This window comes from Dromaius novaehollandiae, chromosome 10 (assembly GCF_036370855.1).
Source record: "Dromaius novaehollandiae isolate bDroNov1 chromosome 10, bDroNov1.hap1, whole genome shotgun sequence".
Classification (NCBI taxonomy): domain Eukaryota; kingdom Metazoa; phylum Chordata; class Aves; order Casuariiformes; family Dromaiidae; genus Dromaius; species Dromaius novaehollandiae.
The window spans coordinates 19,829,309-19,845,129 of record NC_088107.1 but is presented as its reverse complement, the minus strand read 5'-3'; the positions used below and the strand labels follow the sequence as shown (position 1 = coordinate 19,845,129).

The 15,821-nt window shown below is 44.6% G+C and overlaps 1 protein-coding gene across 2 annotated transcripts in view; it reads left to right on the top strand.

The window, feature by feature from the left end:
- Positions 1 to 15,821, top strand: part of RORA (RAR related orphan receptor A) — a 396,655-nt gene that overhangs the window by 111,648 nt on the left and 269,186 nt on the right. The window lies entirely within an intron of this gene.

Below are 15,821 nucleotides of genomic sequence, written 5' to 3'. Positions count from 1 at the left end.
AATACAAAAATGCTGATTGTTAACTGTGGTTAGAGAGACTTTACTCGCACATGAACGGCCCCAGCGTGAGCAGGCTGCACTGCATTGCGTGCCGCTGGGGGTAAACTCCAGGGTCTCCTAGAAGGATCCGTGCGTGTCCTGAGCGCTGGGTCTGGCCCTGCGGGCGAGCGGGGCTGAATACGTTCAGAGAAGAAGTTCTGCCTGCTAGGGACCCTGCTCTTCTTTCCGCGGATCTCCCCAGCGCATGCTCTTGGTTTCCACGTGCTCCCGATGGATGCCGTGGAGCGGGGCCGTCCCGTGGGGCTGCCCACCTCGGGGGCGGGAAGCAGCTGGCGGGGGCCGGGCCGGGGCAGGCTGCTGGCGCTGAGCCCCGAGGCGCCGGCCCGGTGCCCCCTCCCCGCAGCGCCGCTCCAGCGCCGGCTGGCTGAGGTGACCCGCGCCCTGGGGTCCCTAGTCTGGAAGAGGTTGGCTACGCTTGGTGGGGACAGAGTTGCCCTGTTTTCCCCTATTTACATTATAATGCTGCACTGCTGTTATTTAATTTATTTAGTAACTATCTGTATTAGCGTATGAACTGCTCCCATTAATGTGATGCATTTCAATGCTTTCAAGGAGCACAGAGAAACAAGCCGAGCCCCAAAACAAGAGATCTCAATTTTGTTCTCAGCTTGTGATGATTTGACTGTGTCTCCTCCGTCGTCTCAAGCCTCTGAAAATTAGTCTACCATTTTTAGTGCCAAACTCCCAAATTATAACATTTTGGAGGAAGTAACTTGCTTAAATTAAAGAGGCAGTGGATCCCGGCAGGGCCGGGAGTAGCACCCTCATCCCTCCAAATGAGCGCTTCGACCACTGAGGCCCTCCCATAGCCGCCCCCCGGGGAAGTGCGGACTCCAAGGGTTAGAGCCAGGCCTAAGTTAACGCAGCAGCCGAGAGGAGCAAGTGCTCCTAGGATGTTCAAGATGTGTTTGCTTCAGACTGTTCCTCCATACCAGTTTCAGCTCGGCTTGTAAAGGGACTGTAGCAAAGCAAACTGACTTGTATTAATTATTTTTTTTAATCAGTGAAATTAAGCTGAGGGCCAACTGGAAGACTTTGGTTCCACTGGAATAACATCTCTGCTTAGCTTGGGGCTAAATTACTAATTCCAGTCAGGGATTTTGAATTTTTCATTGGGCTTAATGTTCAAAGCCCTTAAATATTCTGTCATATTTAGTAATTTGAAATATAGGGACCATGTGAATCTGTACCTAAAAGGCTAAACCCGCACAAAAATAATGCTAAAGTTTTTGCATTAATATTCTAAACCAAACTGGTTTTGCATTTACTGTAGTGTTCTGCATCGCTACTGAACAATAGTCTAATATTTGACTGTTTTTAATGTGACGGTTCTTCGGTCTTAAGATTTTAACGCAATCTGGTACAGATAAACTTCTGGTATTGACATGAATGAAATCACTCATAAAGCTTTAAAATATTCTGAATATTGTCATCTAATGATTGCCACTTGGTGAGATACATACCTGAACAGCAAACATGAAGTAATGTATACTGAAAGGAATATAAATTGAGCCCTAGCTGATGATTAGTAATCTATACAGCTGTTAGCTAGAGCTGTGTAAAACCCGGAGCTGTACAGTTCACTGGGGGGGGGGGAAGCAAAAGTGGACAATTTCAGCTATGACGGGTGGTGTCAGTGGGTAAAATTAAGTGGCTGATAACTGTGGTAGCTTGCAAAGAATGATGCTATTAACAGCTCCATTTTGCATGTGATCTGGTGTCTTTCCCTATGAGCTTGCTTATAATTCCTATTCCACTTTAATGTGCCTGGAAAATGTGTTCCTTTCTGTATATGTATTATTTTTAGGATGTTATGTTTCCTTGGTGCATACACAATGAGCCTGAAATCCTGTAGGAATGTACTTAATTTGAAAGGCTTATCCTCTGGGCCTGGTTAATTCAAATACGAGGCGCAGGACGTTGCTGCGGTGCCGGAAAGCGGGGGGAACGGCAGCGCGGGCTCGCGGTGGCCCGGCCGGGGGGCTGCCGGCTGCCCCCGGGCCAGCGACCGCCGCTCCGGAGCTCTGCGGCCCGAGTCTCGCCTCTGCTGCTTCCGTGCTCCCGCGAAATGAAGGCTTGGCCAGGTTTGCTTTGCTTTACGTTCTTGAGGTAGTTTCTTGGGATCTCTGGACTGGCGTTCACTCGAGATGCCCTTTTGTCTGTGGCACGGTGCGTCGCCGCGCGCTGCTCGACCCCGCGGCTGGGAGTGCGGTGCCGCAGAGTATTCGCTGGTGTCTTTGAAGGTGGGAAAAATCAAGCTGTGACCAGTGTTACCCCCACGCACCTGGTTTTTTGGAAGATGGAAAAATACGTGTGCTAGGCCCCTGCCGCTCTCGGAGCAGCCGAGCGCGTCTGCCTGGGCGGGAGGGCTCGAGCCGGGGAGCTGCAGCCGGCTGGAGAGCCCCGCTGGCTCGTGGGCAGCGGGCCTTGCCACGAGGGTGAGGGGGAGAGAAAGGAAAGGCATTTTTTTATAACACCCTGGGCAGCATATGCAGGATGTTATGTCTGGCTTGGACCGGGCTGACGTGGTGACTCAGATTTTTTTTCTCATAATGCTGGAAAAATAGATATAAGGGAAATACAGAGAGAGAAATGGAAAAAAACTAAAGGCAGCCTTTGTATTTCACAGTGAGCAATCTGCAGCATTTTTCCTCAAAGAAATTGGCCTGTCGCTGAAGAGAGGGAGCAGTCGGCACCAAATTCCCTGCAGGTTTCTACAGCCCGCGTGAACATCCCAATCACTGCAGCCCTGCTCTGTGGCTTGGGAAGGGGCGTATTCGTGGCCAGCTGTCGGGGGGGGGGGGGGGGCGGCCGCGCAGCCGAAGGAGAATTCCAGGTGCGCGTTGGGAAAGAGGAGACGGAGGGTGGAGAGTGGGATGAGGAAACTCTTGGCTTTCAATTGGCCAAGGACCATCACTGGAGTTCTGGGTCCTGAGGCAGGAAGGGAAGGTATTCGCTCCTTCCTAAAAAGGAGATGTGCATTTAGTGGAGAGCTGTGTGTCCTTTTCTCCAAGTACCTTTTGAGGGTGGAGCAGGTCTGGTTTCTCTTGCACAGCTGCTTATGAGCAACTAGAGCTCAAATTGCTTCCTTCCAAGCACAGGATGTGGCCAGGTTTTTCTCTGGTCTCTCCAATACTAGGTCTGTCCTCAGTTCAAGTTGATGCTCAAACTGGTTTGCTTTTTGGATTAAGTTTCACTCTTACTCAGCTTTAAATTTGGCCCAATGAAAGATGGATTTTTTTATTATTATTTACTTTTTTAAAATTGTGGTTCATATACAGGCTCTAAGGCAGTTCCCACTGTCGGTGGAGTTCACCAAGTCACACACCAAAGTTTATTCTCTCTTTGATGGCAAAGAATGGGGGGGGAAGCCCGTTCAGTGTTACAGACCTGATTAATGACTGTAGGCTGTCAACTGTTTCATTTATTTCAGTGTGTTAGTAATGCAAGTCCCCAGGGCTGATTATTGTCTCTGGATTCTGCTACGTACAAGTGCTCTTCTGTTCCAAAGGATGCAGTGAAGTCCCCCTGGCTGGGCCACAACGGAGCAGCCCCTTGCTTGGAAAAGATAAGCCCGGTTTTTCTTTCTGTTTAGCCTGAGCCTTGCATTGCCCAGGCATTTTTGCGTCCCTGCTCCTGACTTTCATGTGTTGTCCAGATACCAAATGAAGGGTTTTTTCCATCTTTCTGAATCTTAAGAAATGGAAGATAATGGAACGGCCACGCCGTTCTGTCTGCAGCCCCCTCGGAGGAAGGTGCTTCGTCTGGAGAGAGAAAGAAGGAATCGTTCATTTGAGTATGTTGCGTTCCTCAGTTTTCAGAAGTCACAGGGAAAGAATTACTGCCCCGGCCTTCCCTGGAAGTGTACTCTGGGATTTCTAGCTCAAATTTGTTTTGCTGAGAGTTTGGAGTCAAGTTTTATATATAGTTTTTGATGTAGGACCTAATTAGGCCCTGCATATCTTAATACTTTTTGCTACATCTGCATTAAAGATGGCATTGCATATATTTGCATACAATTTGCATTTAAAAGTTAGCCATGCTGTGTGCAATCATCATTTTAAGCAAGTACCATTGACAGTCAATATTGTGAATAAGCATACAAAATATATGGGCTTGTACAGTGCCTGCCGTGTTCTTTGTCAAGCAGTCTCGAGAAATGTGGATTTCTTTTTTAGTATTGTAAGTTGGTTAGGGTATTTATCCCACAAACCAGTGAGCAAGAGCAGCTTAAAGGATTACAGCTGCTGCTGTAACTAGGACCTGTATGTGTGGGCCTGTGTCAAACTGCAGATATTCACCAAAACTTACTGCAAAGTTCGAGCGTATTTGGTCTGCTGCGGGTCCGAAGGCCAGTCAGGTTGCCTCCACATGGCTTGCTGTTCTGGAGATTCAGCTCGTGTCACTCTGAACTTAAATAACAGCTTGAGAAAGAAGAAGGAAAAAAAATCTCTGAAAAGGTCTGATGTTACTGGATTTTAGCTTTGACGTGTAAAAAGATTGTTGTTGGACCAATTTGCTTTTGAAAGTGCTGCTAACGGACAATGATGGAAAATCCTGAGGTCTTTTTGGTATTTCCCTGGAACAGTGCTTCGTTGTTCAATTTATCTCAAATCAGGAAAAGAATCTGAAAATGACAGTAAGTCGGCGAAAGAAAGTAAGTTACCTTAAAGTCGAAGAATCTTTTCCTGACATTTATGCCAAGCATTCAGTCCAAGAGAGGCGGATTTACATCGTGAATAGTCAATTTAAAGACCATGCCAGCAGAATTGCCTATATTTTACTCAGCAAAACTCAGTCTGCATTTTTTTGCTTAGGGGATCAACATTTTTCATTTTATGATTGTCAGAACCTTTTCAGACTTTCATTAAAAAGGCATGAAAGGAGCTTGGACTCAGCTAGTGAGTAGGCTAGTAGAGATCATGCAGAGGCGTATTCTGTTTAGACAGACTTCACGTCTGATTCTGTCAGAGATGGAAACGAGAAGTTTGACTTTCGTACTCCCAATGAGTTGCACAAACCAGCAGAGTCAAATGTTAATTTATGTCTTGGCAGTTAAGTAATAGGGAAAATTAAGAAGGATGAATAAAATCTACAATCTCTGATCTGCAGACAAATAATTTGACTTCTTTGCATTTATTTATCTGACTGCTTTTGTCTGTGTAGACATCACAGACAGAGCTGAGGTGTTGCAGGTTGGCGATCTGATGAATTAAGGATTTGATTTTGCAATATTGAAGTTAACTGGCGTTTTTTCCATTGTCTTGGTCAGGTGCCCTGCAGAATCATATGTTCCTCTGTTGGTTCAGGAATGGAGTGAATCATCCCTTTTTCTGCAGTATTCCCAGTTAGATGAAAAGGTGTTCCAAATTATGCAACTTCTTAAATGTTATGTCACTAGTTTCTTTGAGGTTATGTCTCCTCTAAAAAATGAGCCCAATTGAACTCATCTGAGAAGTTATAAACTAGTACACTGTTTCTACAGCAGTGTGCAATCAGCTGTGCCAGTACAGCACTGTGTACGCCAGACGATGCAGTTCTGTGAACTGGAGCTGGTAATCCTGGATTAAACACTATGATACTGTATAACTAACTGGGGATGGAGGTCGCCATGTTTCCCATATAGCTGAATCAACTACAATGCTGTCTATACAATGCGTTATAAAATCAAACAGATTTTGTGTTAATTGTGATGGTGTAGACAAAAATACTTCGGATTATCAATGATTTAGAAACGCTAATTCTTGAATGTTGCATCTCACCAAGCATGCGTGAGTAAAACTTGCAGTGAGATAAAGAAATGCTGCAGACGAGTCAGGGGTTTGGGCCTGCTCAGAACTGCGGATTCCCTCGTGCCGCCTCCTCTGCGCTGCGCTGCTGCTCTGGAGGCTATGCAAGGCCTACGCGGTGCCCGCGCGGGGTCGGCAGGCCTCCCTCGCCTTGCCCTCGCGGGTCGAGGCCAGCGCGCCGTCGAGGGGCTCAGCTGACCTCCTGCATCTCTGATGGTCTTTTTGTGGCTGTGGAACAGCTTGCCTGAAAACAGCTGATTTCACGACTGAAGAAAGAGAAAAATCATGGCATTGTGTTTAAGTAATTTGATTCTATATTAACTTTGCGCTTCCTGACACTTTTTTTTTTTTTTTTTTAATAACATCATCTCATCCAAGGCAATCAAAGAGCTTTTTCCATAGGGGCCCTTTTCAGACAAAAGGCTTTCAGAGCAGAGCAGCTTCTCCGTAAGTGTGTTTTACACCATATGAATTCTGTAAAAATAAGTTCTGAAAATGAATTTCATGCTACTAAAATATGAGCTTAGTTTCCAATCCTTGAACTCTGAAGTGTTCCCAGCTTGGAGAGTCCTCCTCTGAGGTAACACTTCTGCTCTTATATTTACAGATGGACATTTTAGTTCTTTGGATGAATGATAGTTAATATGTTGCTTATCACCTATTACATGAGGGTTTAAAAAGCCAGAGGGTGATTATAGATCTTGCACTTGTCTTAAATTATGAAAAACTAAAATATAAAAAAAGAACGCAGAAAATACAGCATTAAAAAATAGTGTTTTACTAACGAAAATCTTTCAGGTTAAGCACAAAGAAAGGAGGGGGAGGGGATCCTTCCACAATAAAATGATACTGAAAACAAGTGAGACCTGAATCCAACCCAGAACGCCCTATATATAATTACTAGAATTTATTCTGATTGTGCGGCTCTTTTGTTCTAACAAAGCTTAACTGCACTGTCAAATCTGTCAGGAAGGACAGGAGTGGTTTGGGGATTTCTTGCCCTCTTTCCCTTGCTCGCTCTCTCACACTCGTTCTCGCGCAGGCTCTGCTGCGCCCTGGCTCTGTCTCTCTCCATCTCTCGCCTCGCCCGTGCCAGGGGGGCAGAATCGCTGGGGGGTTTCTCAGCCGGCGCGGCGTGAGCGGCCGTGGGGCTGCCGGCTAACGTGAGTTAGCTGTGGCCGTTGACGTCAGCTGTAACAAACTGGGCACGCTGGCATTTACGTTGATTTCCGGGGGCTGCTAAAGTTGATCCTCAAGGGTGGCGATTAGTTCGTGGTGTGCAAATATTGCTGTAGACCGTTGGCAGACGCGGGTGACGTGTATGAGTTTACACTTTTTTAGTGCTGCAATGTGATTGGGAGGTTAGAAGTATAAAGCATTTTAAATGAAAGCTTAGACTTTGGTACATGATTTAAGGACTAGTGGTGAATTCCCTGGAAGAGAGGATGGGGCTGTTCCAGAAGCCTTCTGAAGATTTCAAAATTTTCACTACTCTGTATTAGACAAAATTAAAAGATCTTTTAAAGTCGTTCTGTGTGAAGGCAGAGCATAAGGGCGAGGACCAGAGGCCCTCGCAGCCTCAGCTGTGCTGTGAAACCAGCGGACAGAGGACATAACTTCCCCACTGCTGGTAGGTGGGGCGTCCGCATTCGGAAATCCTGCGGTGAGTCTGGCGAGGGATATATAGCCAAAAGGATAACTTGGGGGACTTTGGGGTAGATCTTTTTTTAAAAGACACGCTAAGGTGCCCCCCCACACACACACCTGAGTGAAGAAGGGGTGCTCTCTCCCCAGCTGGAGGCTAGGGCAGCCGCTTCTGCTGCGAGAGACCTAGATACGACACGACGTCTTGGTCTGAATTGGTCGGTGTGAGGCTCTGAGGCTGGACCCTGCACATCTCAGCTAAACAGCCTGGCCGCAAGGTGTTTGGTATCTCGAGATGGTCCCTCTTGTTCTACGTGAAGCTGTCCGAAGACCAGTGCCACGTCCTGCAGCTGCCATGGAATAACTGAAGCAGCGGTTAGGCGGACTGCAGCCGGCCGGGGAGCAGCTTTCCTGAGGAGGCCCTCGGGCTCCCGGCAGACAGGCTGAACCATCAGCAGCCCGTGCTTGTGGGGATGGGGGCCGGCGACATCCTGAGCTGCGAGGCAGGGGAGTAGTTATTTCCCTCTGTGCAGCACTCATGAGGCTGACTCTGGAGTAGGTACTGTGCGCGCTTCTGACAGCAGTGCCTCCGATAGGGATCCGCGAACGGGGGTGAGCCCGGCGGAGGGCCCCGGCGGCACCCAGCCAAGAGCCGGGGGGGATCCAGCTGCACCCTTCAGCTTTCTAAAGGGGGTTATAGCGAAGACAGAGCCAGGCTTTTCTCAGACGCACACAGCGAAAGGACGAGAGGCAGCAGCCCCCGCTTGCAGCGAGGGAAATTCCCGCTGGCCACGCGTGTGGTCAGGCCCGGAGCAGGTTACCCAGAGAGGTTAGGGACGGTCATGCTGCTGGAGCTGTTTGTAGCCCCGGGGCATGGCCCCGAGCAGCCTGACCCACGCGTGAGCTGGCCCCGAAGCTGGCAGGGGCTGGGCTGGCTGACTGCCAGGGCCCCCGTCCGGACTGGTTTGTCTGCGGCTCTAAGCTGAGTGACGAAACGTCGCTGAATGTTTTCTGAAAACTGAGCAGGTTTTGGTTCACTGGGTTGGTGCTTTCTGTCGAAAGTGGGAAATATTAGCACTTGTGTATTTGCCAGCCGCCTTCACTAGTACGTAAGGAAATATGATTTTCTTCTTTGCAATTGTTACAAGTGACCTATAGCATCTTTCAATGGCATATGTCCCTCTGTGACTGTAAAACACTGGTCCTATTGCAATCTAGTTATTAGTGGGTTTTACTTATTTTTACCACTAAACAGCCTTTGGCACTTAATAGTGAAGAAAGAAGCACACATTGGTGTTGCAGCATGTGTGCTCCCAAGTCTTGGAAACATGGTGGTGTGCGTTCTGTTAGTGCGTGTTTTAAGCGTTACTAACTTTTTAAAAGGCATTACTTTGGAATCACAGGAGGTGATTAAACAGCAAAATTGATGGGTTTGTTTGTATTCATTTCATAAAAAAGTACAGATTGCTTGGAAATGCAGTTATTGTTTCATAATGGGGCTGCTTGACTGATACTCATTTAAACAGAGAGAACTGCATTTTTCCAAAATAGTTAATCTCACCTTTTGGCCTCTAACTGATGGCTTGTCTAGTAAGTGTCCACAAATATTTAGTGTAGTGTCTGTAATGCGGTCTGATGTGCACTTAATATTGGGTGAATGATTAAATTTGCGGTATTCAGACAACAGTCTATCCCCATGCGGATCTGTGAGAGGTGCTGATGAACGTGGCTGTAGACCTTGCGAGGCAGTGCTCATGGCAGAGCTGCAATGGAAAGCTGGAGAACTCTCTCAAATGCTTTGCTTCTAAGTTTATGCTCTGAAACGATAAAAGCAGCTTAAGCACAGAGCATTGTAAAATACTTTCCAGTCTGGGTGTGCAGTCAGGCAGTGTTTTATAAGACAAATAAATAGGGGAGGTTTTACATAGCAGTTTCCTACTTTTAGCTATTTAATGTTCCAAATTGATCCATGTTTAGTTATTTAAATTTGTGTTTTAAAAGATGTTCTAAAATTTAACATCAAAAGGAAATGACTTACAAAATTGAGCTCAGGAAATGAGAGAGCTGTCAGTTCATTGCACCTGCTGGGCACTAAGGTAAAGCCACCGATCTCTCTTGTTCTCTGGTACGCAGCAGTTGCGCACACAGAGTCTCCTTAAAACCTTCCGCGGGAGTGGAGTTAGCAGCATTTGCAGCTTATGTGTTTATTAATCTACCTGCTTTTATTTCCTCGCTTTTAGGCTGTGCAAATCAGTAAACTAGGAAACTCTTCATCATGGTCTGGCCTGGTACCACTACTTTTCAGAGCGTATCAGCAAATCTATCAAAATGTAAATCCCCATTGGGTAAGGGGTGTTGACTAACTGGCTTCCAGGAGGCAGACTGGCTGCAAAGGGAAGACGTGTGTCCCTTTACTCTGACATAAAAAGAATTTTGCTTTTCATTACTGATTACACGCTTTAACAGTACAAAAAATGTTTCTGCCATAACACTACTTCTGCTCAGCGAAGAGGACTTGTGACCAGGTTCTGCCCTGGCAGAACAGTCAGAGAATCAAAACAGGGATTTTTACTGGGGATCTTTTGAATCTGCCTGTGTTCATGAGGTTTTAGTATTCTGTTATTTAATTTCATGACTCTTGTATGGTCTTTGAGCTTTGAAAAATGCCCTGTAATCATTTTATCATAACTTTATCCCGTTATCTAAAAAGGACTGGAGAGCCTGTGGCAAAGGGAGTGGTTTAGCCATGAGTTCATTTTTTATAGCTATAGTCCTGTGTTTTGGGGGGTTGGTTTGTTTTGGGTTTTTTTTTGTTGGTAGTAATGGGCGAGTGCTGAGCCCGTACTATTTCACAGCTCATCAGGAAGCCCCTGATTAAGAAGCTCAAAATATCTTAGAGCGTTGTTCAGAGCCCAACAGCATGAGGCTTTTAGTACCAAAGCTGATCTGCTTGTGGGTTTTCTTGCTCTTTGATGTACGCATCAGGTTTGTTAGGATCACTTTGGACCTGGCTTTAAGGAACTCTGCTTTATGCTCGCTCCTTGCATTGCCTTTAAAGCCTTTTCCAAACAAATGTCCTGACTGATGCTTGTAAAGACATTTGTGGGTATCCAGGATTATGCAGAAGCACAAATAGCCTTGAGAAGGAGAAAAGGTCACAGGCTTACTCTAAAAAGCAAGCAAAAAACCTGCATTATGCTTGTTAAAACAGTAGAAATTCATTTTGCTTTCATATTGTTTCTTGTTAGTTGATGTTATGTCCTCCATTTCTAACAGCAAATTAATCTTCTCTCGGTGCAGAGGTGCTGTCGGTAAGAGCGCGTGCGTAATAAGTAATTTACATAATGGAGAAAATCTCACAAGTGTGTGTGTGGGGGAGAGTGTTTTGTTGTGTGTTACAAAGCGACTGACTGTGAGACGCGCAGAGGGTTTGAAAATTGTCTACGTTTTGTCCTTTGACACCCATGAAGCAGGATCCTGCTATGTCGGGGCTGCGCAGAGCCTTGGGACATGGCCGTGTGCAAAGGATCCTGCGAGCTGCCTCCGTTTGGGAGGGACAGCGTGCAAACAGCATTGCCAGCGGAGGTGGAGCAGGAGTCCAGGTGTGCGAAGGTGGAGCAGGATCAAACACCAGGTGTAAAAAAGCAGTGTGCGTGTGCTGAGGAGAGATGCACTTCTCATACTTCTCTTACTGAGTGTTCCACGCTCCCTCCTTGGAGTCAGCATGACGTTGTGAAGATGCATCAGATTGCGTCAGTGGTCCATCCGTCTCTGACGGCGCCTTTTGCAGATGTTTCAGAAGAAGATACGAAGACCATACATAGCAAAACAGTTTTTCTGTCCCCACAAACGGGGGGCATATTCGTTACCTGTACAAATTCTGAGAGTTTCTTCTAATTTCTTGGCCTTCATGGTATTTTGTGGCAATGAGCGAGCCCCTCTCGTTAATTTGTTTACATATACTTTTCTGAATCTTCTCATGTCCTTTTCCTATGTGAAAGGATAAATAGGTGTATATTTTTTTCCTTCATAAACCACCAGTGTTTTGCATATTTCTGTCCTGTCTGGTCATTCCCTCTCAGAATTAAGGTATCCAGATTTCATGAGCATATGGGAAATTTCCTACAGCTGCAAGCATTATGAATTTTGGGGTTTGTCCTGCTGTAAACAGAAACAACCTTTGTAAACATTTTTTCTCAGTGTGACATATAATGCTGAGGGAATACATTGGTTCAAAGTGAAACCAGGATTTTCTGTGTGTGTGTGTGTGTGTGTGTGTGTGTGTGTGTGTGTGTTCAAGATTTTTACAATTAAAAACAAAATGCAAAAAGAACATATTAAGTATAAAATCTCTCCCACTGAAGAGTGGGCCTCTGGTTTCACTTCTCTCCTAGCTTCAGTGTTCCTCCTCCATCCTTTCCTTCTCCTACCTTGCTTGTCCTGTCCTCCTTCAAATCGTGTTACGCGCTGACTATCAGAGCCATTTCAGTCTGGTCAGTCTGTCTTAAGGAGTCTACAGGTCTGGACTTGAAGAACGAGGCTGGCTATACCCAGGGGCCAAAATAGGGGAGGCCTGTCGTTGTAGTTCAGAGAAGAAAACCCACTTACCAGCATCTCTCTTTTGTATTTGACAGCATGTTTGCAAAAATGTCTTCCACACCAAATTAGAAGCCAAGATGGGTGCTGTTTTATGCCAAAGGAGCAAGGGATGATGGACTCGGGAGTCTGGGCATCTGTTAACAGCTCTGTGACCAGACTGGTATATGACTATGTGAAAGGCTCTTACCCTGTCTCTGCCTTCATTTCTGCCTCTGGAAAACATGTGAATAATACTTTTTTCACCATGGCTTCTGTGGCTTTATTGAGGCTTAATTAGTATATGCCCACAAAGCACAGAATAAAATTTCCTCCATTTTTCAGAATTAAGTGCAGTGATGTCCGTAGCCATGCCAGAAGCCTGGAAGCTCGCCCTTCTGAGAATGGTCAGTATTGGCTGCTGCCAAGTGCTTTCTTCAGTTCACAGACTTATGAAGACTCACAACTGAAGTTCTTAGGTTGAATATTCTGAACTTTTTAAACAAACTGCTTATCTATGTGATGACTGTATGTTTTAGAAGACTAATGGTTAATCCAGGATATAGCAGAGGTAGTCTTCTTTCTTTGGTAATATCCATTATCAAAGATAATTCAGTTTTCTCCTAAAAGGACAACAGATGAGATCAGGAAGGAACCCTTTCTGGTGTTCCTGGTTTGTTGCACAACCCTGTGTGCATGTGCAGCAGGATAACTGCCACTTCTTGTGCAGTTCATCAGCTGTGTGTGTTAACTTTTATTTTGAGAAGGCCCTTTTGAACAGGTCTGTTGGTTGTCAGAAACCTGCCAGTTTGTCCTCCTCCATCGACATAAATGTCTTTGGGTCACCTACATCATCTTCGGAGGTTTTGGCTATGGGTATCTGGATTCTGCTTGGGTCTTGGTCTTTACAGCTGTGCAGCAGGCAGGTATACGTTCTTGGTGGCCGTGGCTGACAGCGCCATCATGAGCAACACCGGCTCTTGCTTTTGTGTCAGGGCATGCATGTGTGCTGCAAAGAATGTGACTTCTTTTCTATCCCCTTCCCTTCACTGTTGTTCAGTGTTACTCTTCATCTCAAAGCATAGTCCCATCTACTCCACCTAGGCACTCTGCAGCTTTCCCACTGCTTTGTTTCTGATTTGGCAGTGCAAGCCCAAGTATTCAGCGTTGGCAGTTATTACCCATATGAAGCAGAGGAGGTACCAATATAAGTTATTAATATGGATTTCTACTAGCTACCTGTTTTTCATGCGTCTCTGCTTACAGAAAGTGCCTGAATGCAGCAAGGTATGCCCATATCCCTTGTTCTACACCTGATGTTCAGGGAGTGGCAGGGTTTTTGAGTTGTTCAGTTGAAAAAAAAAGAAAAAAAAAAAGGGGGGGGGGTGGCAGGGGAGTCGAACACTCCAGGGTGCTCTTCTGGTAGAGAAAGTCAAGAAGTTCACAACTTAATACAGTGGAAACCTGTAGAGCTTGCTGCTGTCCTTCTGAAGTGATTTAAGAATAGTCCTTTGAGTTTCAACCCAAAGACTTTGTCACTGGTAACACAGATTTGCCCATGAGGAGGCCAGGATTATGGTCACTTTTGACTACCAGCTACCGTCTGAACCGTGATGCATGCGAGACTGCTTGCTTTCCACATTTGAAGAAGAAGCAATGGTATTGCTGATGGTAGCCTGTAGGTAGAAATGGTGCTTTTATGACAACTACTATATAGGATTTATCCATACTAAAAGACATAAGAACGGCTGTACCAGGTCAAATCAAGCCCAGTATCCTGTTTAGAACAGTAACCATATGTCTAAACCACTTAATATCAAATCAGACTTGCTCATTTTAAATTCAGTAGGAGCATTCTGAGGAAATGGAAACTTCTTTCCTCTTTATGAAACCATTCCTCAAATTCCTGCTGTATCCATTCTTTTAGCACATTCAGAGGCCCTCTGATGTTCAAGATTAAATTAACAGGATTCCCCCTGCTGTTTCTATTGAATTCAGTTAATGTAATGAGTTTATTGTTAAATTAAACAAAATAAAGCTTGCCATGTGGCAGCAGTACCACTGAGATCCCATAATTTCCAGCTAATAACTAGTGTCTGTACTATTGGGTTATAACTTAAATGGTGCAGAGTATGTGTCTGTCAAACATGTTAAATACTTTTCATAATAATTTTGTTTGGACACGTAATCAGTTATGAGAGCAATGTGACTGACATAGCAGCTAACAATTTTATCTCTAGTGCGGTAAATTAATTTCCGTATGGCTTTCTTGCTTTCCCCCGTGCACTTAACAATTCTCAAGGTGTTTCCAAGGTGTGGATAATGTGTATCATCTTACCTGTTGCAAAATCTGCAGAGTTTCATATTTGAAGTGTTACTTACAGCTTTGATTGCTGCCACACTGAAATTATTCACTCTTATGTTTACATTAATGAAAACATGTTCAGGGAAGGGGTTAGACCATAGCTTACAGCACCACGAACCAGTGACACCTGCGTTAGTTCAGCACCTGTGTTTTAAGCATTTCTTCTATGCATTTCCTTTGTATCACAAGGAAGTTTGTCTGCCTTTTTTTAATTGCTTTTCTCCTTCCACGATTTGTTATTTCTCTGCCCATAACGCTCATTATCCATAATCTCACTTACTGTTGTTTTCTTGTGTATTCATGTCTCCTTTTGTGGCTAAGCACAAAAGCTAGCTAGAAACTAAATGTTTTTGTATTCTCATGTTAATTCAAGTATCAGAGCCCTGAGGTCCTAGGGCGATATCCATCAATAACTGCAAGATTTGTACTGAATGAATGTCATTACGGAGCATTATACTAGCTTGTTTCTTAATTAAATTTTAGATACTCTTGTTCTTTTCTTTGCTATTTTCTGTGATGTGCCTGTATGAACTTGCAAAGATTTTTAGCCTCATTCAGACCTGGAAAAATACAGGATTGAATTTTGCTGTTTAAATTGAAACTTTGTTTTACTTAGGTCCATACCATTTTGAGATCAGAACTACCTGTGGATTTGCAGACTTGCTTACATTTTGAGAGAATTTTAGGGCTTGGATTTTGGTCCATTACTAATTGAAATCCCATTAAATTTAATGCCTGCTTCTGATGAATTTAGATTCTGTTGTTTAGTTGGTACTTAACTCTGAGACGTGGGGCTTTGACACTTAAAGAAATGCTTGCAAGGCATGTGCCTGTGTGGATCAAAACCAGAGATGATTGCATAAGCCCCTATAAAATGAAACTGCTGAGTTACTGCTGATGCTTGCTCTTAGAGGAGAGTTTATTTAACATTTGGAAACTAATGTGTAGCTAATATCATTACCATTCTTTCTGGAAAGTTGTTTTTTCTATCTTGTTTAAAAAAAAAACAACTCTACAAGTTAAATATATTTTATAATTTTCTATCAGTTGAGTGGCTCAAACTATGAAACGTTAACACTAGAAAGGTTGCTATTTCAGCTGATAAACCATTTAAAACATTAAACGCTTTACAGGAAGTTGCTTTTCCAATCTCTAAGAGGTTCTAAACATTAGAGAGAGGGGTTTTTTATTTTTTATTTTTTTTTAATTCTTACTTCTCCTGCCCTTCCCAAAAATGCATCTGTAGCTCAGCTGCTCACAACATTCTTTGCAGTCTAGGCCTATTTAGATTTTGCTCATGAAACCAAGTGTGAAATCTGTGGCCACAAGCCAATTCCTGTCCCATAAGCATGAGATTGCAGAAGTCGTCTTGGAAAAGAAAATGGAAG